Source organism: Eleutherodactylus coqui, chromosome 13 (assembly GCF_035609145.1).
Source record: "Eleutherodactylus coqui strain aEleCoq1 chromosome 13, aEleCoq1.hap1, whole genome shotgun sequence".
Taxonomy (NCBI): Eukaryota; Metazoa; Chordata; class Amphibia; order Anura; family Eleutherodactylidae; genus Eleutherodactylus; species Eleutherodactylus coqui.
The window spans coordinates 96457932-96465431 of NC_089849.1; the positions used below are offsets into that span (position 1 = coordinate 96457932).

Below are 7500 nucleotides of genomic sequence, written 5' to 3' on the forward strand. Positions count from 1 at the left end.
ACACTGCATGCCCCAGTCAGACTGGGGTTCTTTACAAGTGGAAACAGATGCATTTATAATTCCCTGTGGACCCACAGCATGGGTGGGTGCCAGGAAGCCACCGGCGGTACATAGAAATATCCCATTGCATTGCCCAACACAGCTGAGGTAGTAATGTCGTGCTTAATGCAGGTGGGCTTCAGCCCACACTGCATGCCCCAGTCAGACTGGGGTTCTTTACAAGTGGACACATGTAGGTTAAACTCCGTGTGCACCTACAGCATGGGTGGCTCCCTGGAACCCACCGGCGATACACAAAAATATCCCATTGCATTGCCCAACACAGCTGAGGTAGTAATGTCGTGCTTAATGCAGGTGGGCTTCGGCCCACACTGCATGCCCCAGTCAGACTGGGGTTCTTTACAAGTGGACACATGCAGTTACAACTCCCTGTGGACCCACAGCATGGGTGGGTGCCAGGAAGCCACCGGCGGTACATAAATATATCCCATTGCATTGCCCATCACAGCTGAGGTAATGTCATGTTTAATGCAACTGGGCTTCGGCCCACACTGCATGCCCCAGTCAGACTGGGGCTCTTTAGAAGTGGACACATGTAGTTACAACTCCGTGTGGACCCACGGCATGGGTGGCTCCCTGGAACCCACCGGCGGTACATAAATATATCCCATTGCAGTGCCCAACACAGCTGATGTAACGTCAGCTGTAATGCAGGTGGGCAAAAAATTAATTGGATTACACTGTAGGCGAGGGCCCACAAAAATTGGTGTACCAACAGTACTAATGTACCTCAGAAAAATTGCCCATGCCCAACCAAGAGGGCAGGTGAAACCTATTAATCGCTTTGGTTAATGTGGCTTAAGTGGTAACTAGGCCTGGAGGCAGCCCAGTTTAACGAAAAATTGGTTCAAGTTAAAATTTCAACGCTTTTAAGAGCATTGAAACTTATAAAAATTGTTTAGAAAAATTATATGACTGAGCCTTGTGGCCCTAAGAAAAATTGCCCGTTCGGCGTGATTACGTGAGGTTTCAGGAGGAGGAGCAGGAGGAGGAGGAGGAATATTATACACAGATTGATGAAGCAGAAATGTCCCCGTTTTGGAGGGTGAGAGAGAACGATGCTTCCATCCGCGGGTGCAGCCTACGTATTGTTTAGGTATCGCTGCTGTCCGCTGGTGCAGAAGAAAAGTCTGGGGAAATCCAGGCTTTGTTCATCTTGATGAGTGTAAGCCTGTCGGCACTGTCGGTTGACAGGTGGGTACGCTTATCTGTGATGATTCCCCCAGCCACACTAAACACACTCTCTGACAAGACGCTAGCCGCAGGACAAGCACCTCCAGGGCATACAGCGCGAGTTCAGGCCACGTGTCCAGCTTCGACACCCAGTAGTTGTAGGGGGCAGAGGCGTCACGGAGGACGGTCGTGCGATCGGCTACGTACTCCCTCACCATCCTTTTACAGTGCTCCCGCCGACTCAGCCGTGACTGGGGAGCGGTGACACAGTCTTGCTGGGGAGCCATAAAGCTGGCAAAGGCCTTGGAGAATGTTCCCCTGCCTGCGCTGTACATGCTGCATGATCTCTGCGCCTCCCCTGCTACCTGGCCCTCGGAACTGCGCCTTCTGCCACTAGCGCTGTCGGATGGGAAGTTTACCATCAGTTTGTCCACCAGCGCCCTGTGGTATTGCATCATTCTCGAACCCCTTTCCTCTTCGGGAATGAGAGTGCAAAGGCTCTCCTTATACCGTGGGTCGAGCAGTGTGTACACCCAGTAATCCGTAGTGGCCAGAATGCGTGTAACGCAAGGGTCACGAGAAAGGCATCCTAACATGAAGTCAGCCATGTGTGCCAGGGTACCTGTACGCAACACATGGCTGTCTTCACTAGGAAGATCACTTTCAGGATCCTCCTCCTCCTCCTCCTCTTCCTCCTCCTCAGCCCATACACGCTGAAAGGATGACAGGCAAGCAGCATGGGTACCGTCAGCAGTGGGCCAAGCTGTCTCTTCCCCCTCCTCCTCATCCTCCTCATGCTCCTCCTCCTCCTCCTGAACGTGCTGAGATATAGACAGGAGGGTGCTCTGACTATCCAGCGACATACTGTCTTCCCCCGGCTCTGTTTCCGAGCGCAAAGCGTCTGCCTTTATGCTTTGCAGGGAACTTCTCAAGATGCATAGCAGAGGAATGGTGACGCTAATGATTGCAGCATCGCCGCTCACCACCTGGGTAGACTCCTCAAATTTTCCAAGGACCTGGCAGATGGCTGCCAACCAGGGCCACTCTTCTGTAAATAATTGAGGAGGCTGACTCACACTGCGCCGCGCAAGTTGGAGTTGGTATTCCACTATAGCTCTACGCTGCTCATAGAGTCTGGCCAACATGTGGAGCGTAGAGTTCCACTGTGTGGGCACGTCGCACAGCAGTCGGTGCACTGGCAGACTAAACCGATGTTGCAGTGTCTGCAGGGTGGCAGCGTGCGTGTGGGATTTGCGGAAATGTGCGCAGAGCTGGCGCACCTTTCCGAGCAGGTATGACAAGTGGGGGTAGCTTTTCAGAAAGCGCTGAACCACCAAATTAAACACATGGGCCAGGCATGGCACGTGCGTGAGGCTGCCGAGCTGCAGAGCCGCCACCAGCTTACGGCCGTTGTCACACACGACCATGCCCGGTTGGAGGCTCAGCGGCGCAAGCCAGCGGTCGGTCTGCTCTGTCAGACCCTGCAGCAGTTCGTGGGCCGTGTGCCTCTTCTCTCCTAAGCTGAGTAGTTTCAGCACGGCCTGCTGACGCTTGCCCAACGCTGTGCTGCCACGCCGCGTTACACCGACTGCTGGCGACGTGCTGCTGACACATCTTGATTGCAAGACAGAGGTTGCGTTGGAGGAGGAGGAGGAAGGTGCTTTAGTGGAGGAAGCATACACCGCCGCAGATACCACCACCGAGCTGTGGCCCGCAATTCTGGGGGTGGGTAGGACGTGAGCGGTCCCAGGCTCTGACTCTGTCCCAGCCTCCACTAAATTCACCCAATGTGCCGTCAGGGAGATATAGTGGCCCTGCCCGCCTGTGCTTGTCCACGTGTCTGTTGTTAAGTGGACCTTGGCAGTAACTGCGTTGGTGAGGGCGCGTACAATGTTGCGGGAGACGTGGTCGTGCAGGCCTGGGACGGCACATCGGGAAAAGTAGTGGCGACTGGGAACTGAGTAGCGCGGGGCCGCCGCCGCCATCATGCTTTTGAAAGCCTCCGTTTCCACAAGCCTATACGGCAGCATCTCTAGGCTGATCAATTTTGCAATGTGCACGTTTAACGATTGAGCGTGCGGGTGCGTGGCGTCGTACTTGCGCTTGCGCTCAAACTGTGGCGCTAGCGACGTCTGGACGCTACGCTGAGAGACATTGCTGGATGGGGCCGAGGACAGCGGAGGTGAGGGTGTGGGTGCAGGCCAGGAGACGGTAGTGCCTGTGTCCTCAGAGGGGGGTTGGATCTCAGTGGCAGGTTGGGGCACAGGGGGAGAGGCAGTGGTGCAAACCGGAGGCGGTGAACGGGCATCGTCCCACCTTGTGGGGTGCTTGGCCATCATATGCCTGCGCATGCTGTCGGTGGTGCCTCCCCAGCTGATCTTGGCGCGACAAGGGTTGCACACCACTGTTCGTCGGTCGTCAGGCGTCTCTGTGAAAAACTGCCACACCGTAGAGCACCTTGACCTGTGCAGGGTGGCATGGCGCGAGGGGGCGCTTTGGGAAACAGTTGGTGGATTATTCGGTCTGGCCCTGCCTCTACCCCTGGCCACCACACTGGCTCGGCCTGTGCCCACACCCTGACTTGGGCCTCCGCGTCCTCGCCCGCGTCCACGTTCTATAGGCCTACCCCTACCCCTCAGCATGGTGTATTACCAGTGATTTGATTTCTCAGGCAGGAAAGAAAGTGGCGCAAGCCTGCAGCCAAAATACAATTTTTTCCCTTGTTTTTCAAAGGACAAGCCACACTGCGTGTATTCAATGAATACTACTAAGTTTAATAACTGTGTTGTGGCCCTGCAAATGTGTCAGAGAACTGCAGTGATGCAAAGTTATTGGCTCCAGCAGATCAGGGATTTCCCATGCAGGAAAAAAATTGGCGCAAGCCTGCAGTAAAACGTAGCTGGCTGCGTCTGATTTTTTTTAACGTTCTGCACGCAGCACACACGTACCCAGAGCCCTGAGGACTGTCAGAGGCAGGCGAAATACAATTTTTTCCCTTGTTTTTCAAAGGACAAGCCACACTGCGTGTATTCAATGAATACTACTAAGTTTAATAACTGTGTTGTGGCCCTGCAAATGTGTCAGAGAACTGCAGTGATGCAAAGTTATTGGCTCCAGCAGATCAGGGATTTCCCATGCAGGAAAAAAATTGGCGCAAGCCTGCAGTAGAACGTAGCTGGCTGCGTCTGATTTTTTTTAACGTTCTGCACGCAGCACACACGTACCCAGAGCCCTGAGGACTGTCAGAGGCAGGCGAAATACAATTTTTTCCCTTGTTTTTCAAAGGACAAGCCACACTGCGTCTATTCAATGAATAATGTATGTCTTCTGGCCCTGCCTACACAATTCTATCCCTGTAGTATTAATGCTGGGTGCAATGGTCTGCACAGCCGGTTTTGAGAAAAAAAAAAAAAATGCAACACTGCTAACAGCAGCCTGGACAGTACTGCACACGGATAGATGTGGCCCTAGAAAGGACCGTTGGGGTTCTTGAAGCCTACACTCACTGCTAACACTCTCCCTGCCTAACCACCACTTCTGTCCCTATTGCAGGGCACAATGCTCTGCAGATCCAATTTTGAAAAAAAAAAAAAAATACAGTGCTAACACAGTACTGCACACTATTAGATGTGGCCCTGAGAAGGACCGTTGGGGTTCTTGAAGCCTACACTAACTCCTAACGCTCTCCCTACAGCAGCTCCAGCACGATACCACTGTCCCTCAGCTAACTCACAAGGCATGTGTGGCGAGCCACGGGAGGGGCCGACTTTTATACTCGGGTGACATCTGATCGCCCCAGCCACTCACAGCAGGGGGGTGGTATAGGGCTTGAACGTCACAGGGGGAAGTTGTAATGCCTTCCCTGTCTTTCAATTGGCCAGAAAAGCGCGCTAACGTCTCAGAGAGGAAACTGAAAGTAACCGGAACACCGCGTGGTGCTCGTTACGAGTAACGAGCATCCCGAACACCCTAATATTCGCACGAATATCAAGCTCGGATGAGTACGTTCGCTCATCTCTAATATACACACATATATATATATACACCTATATATATATATATATATATATATACACCTATATATATATATATATATATATATATACACCTATATATATATATATATATATATATATATATATATATATACACATATATATATATATATATATAATCATATATATATATATATATATACACATATATATATATATATATATATATATACATATATACATATATATAATATATATATATATACATATATATATATATATACATACATATATACATATATACATATATACATACATATATACACACATACATACATATATATGTGTGTGTGTGTGTGTGTGTGTGTGTGTGTGTATGTATCTCACACAGCCGGCCATACTCGCCAGCAGCTGCAGGCAGCAGCCGGACACTTCCTGGTTGCGTCACCGCGAGACCTCACTGACGCGGTCAGGAAGTATCCGGCTGCCGCAGCACCTGCCGGGTGACATGATACCCGGTGTATAAAATGACCGCCGACTTTAGACAAGAATTTGCTGTATTAAAAGTTCTTATTATAGGCCAGAAAATAGATCTGAGTATTTTTTTTTTTGTATTTTTGGATCCACTAATTGCTTTTATTATTTTTCTAGCAAACGTACAGGTGCCGAATTAGCACTAAGTGAACAAACCTTCGCAAACACATACCAACTGTCCAAATAAGATGTCTGTATGCAAACCTCCGGAATTAAGCCAATTGCAGGGTTCATTTTTTTTCTTCTTTACAGGTCAGCTGATACCTTTTTGCCTGAATACAGAGTTGACGCAGCATAGAGCCTGAGGTCTGAGATGTTGGCTCAGAAGGACGCTTACAAGCTGGTAATGGCCCATCACATGCTATGGAAATACATAAACGGGACCTGATGGAGGAATACGATGAAGATTATTGTCGGGCTGCATGTGTTGCTGCTCACTGTCCCTCATTACAGTGGCTTCAAAGTTTGTACACCAAGCTATTTAACCCCTTAGTGGCAAAGTCTGTTTGTGCTGGAGCGAACTTTTAGAAATCTCCCATGTGTCACTTAACATGTCATAACTCTGTAAAGGCTTTGCATATCCAAGTGATTCTGACATTGTTTTTTCATCCCCTTCTTGTTATTCATTTAGGTGGTAAAAATAGACTGTTAGAACTTGTGTATATTTATTGAAATGGCAAATATTGGCAAAAATTTCAATAAACTGTACTTTTTTCACATTTTTAAATGTTATATCTCTAATATGTGCTAAGATATATATTTCCATCTCTCTACTTTATTCTGGAAGCACGTTTTGAAAACCTTTTTTTTTCATTTAGGAGACGTACAAATTTAACATTACTTTTCAGTGTTTTGAGGAACACTGTGTTTTCCGGCACCAAGCCAAGATTGGAAAGGCTCATGAGTGTCAGAATGATAGGTACCCCCACAAATGACCCCATTTTATAAACTACACACCTTAACGTATTCACTGAGGGGGTCAGGAGGATTTTGACCCCACAATTTTTCAGGAATCACGCGCAGAAAACAAACCGCGGCATGCTCTAATTCTGTGCGGGGCTCGCAGAGCCCCGTACAGAAACGTCACTCTCCGGCTGCCGACTCTGCGCATGCGCCGGCTGCTGGCACATGAATCGGAGCTGCGGGAGCGGGCAAGTTCCGCACTGCTCTCTGCAGGCGCTCGGGTCGGGTCCCGCTGCGAGAATTCTCGCAGCCGGATCCAACCCGGCCGTCTGCAGGCGGCCATAGGCCTCATGTCCACTAGAAAAATACAATCCGCGCGGAATCGGCTTTCAATTGTATTATTTTTGCATGCAGATATCCGCACACATTGCTATCAATGTGATAGCAATGTGGCCAATCCGCGGTAAAATGGAGCATGCCGCGTTTTTTTCTCCCACGCATGAAAAACGCAATTCTATTAAAATTCCATCCGCGGGTGCAAAAATCAGTTTAATGGACCGCGGATGGCCAATGATTCCCTATGGGCAAATCCACTGCGGAAACCGCAATTCCATTTTGCTAGCGGGCATGAGGCCTTAAGGGCTCCTTCCCACAGACTGACATCCGCTATGTTGCCCGCAGCTATTAGGTTCTATTAAACCTAATAGCTCAATGCTTACGGTGCAGAATTTCACCGCGGAATTCCGCACCGTAAAATCACCCGTCCTCACCCGCGGCATGCTCTATTTGCCGCGGGTATACGCGTGGACGGCTTCCATTGCAGTCTATGGAAGCC

General features: G+C 49.6%; 1 long non-coding RNA gene across 1 annotated transcript in view; it reads left to right on the forward strand.

Annotated features, from left to right (window-relative positions):
- LOC136587957 (uncharacterized) overlaps positions 1-6341 on the forward strand; it is a 9624-nt gene extending 3283 nt beyond the window's left edge. The window contains exon 3 of the long non-coding RNA XR_010787523.1: positions 6015-6341. This is a non-coding gene — a long non-coding RNA (uncharacterized lncRNA). The remainder of the gene's footprint in view (positions 1-6014) is intronic.
- The last annotated feature ends 1159 nt before the right edge of the window (positions 6342-7500 follow it).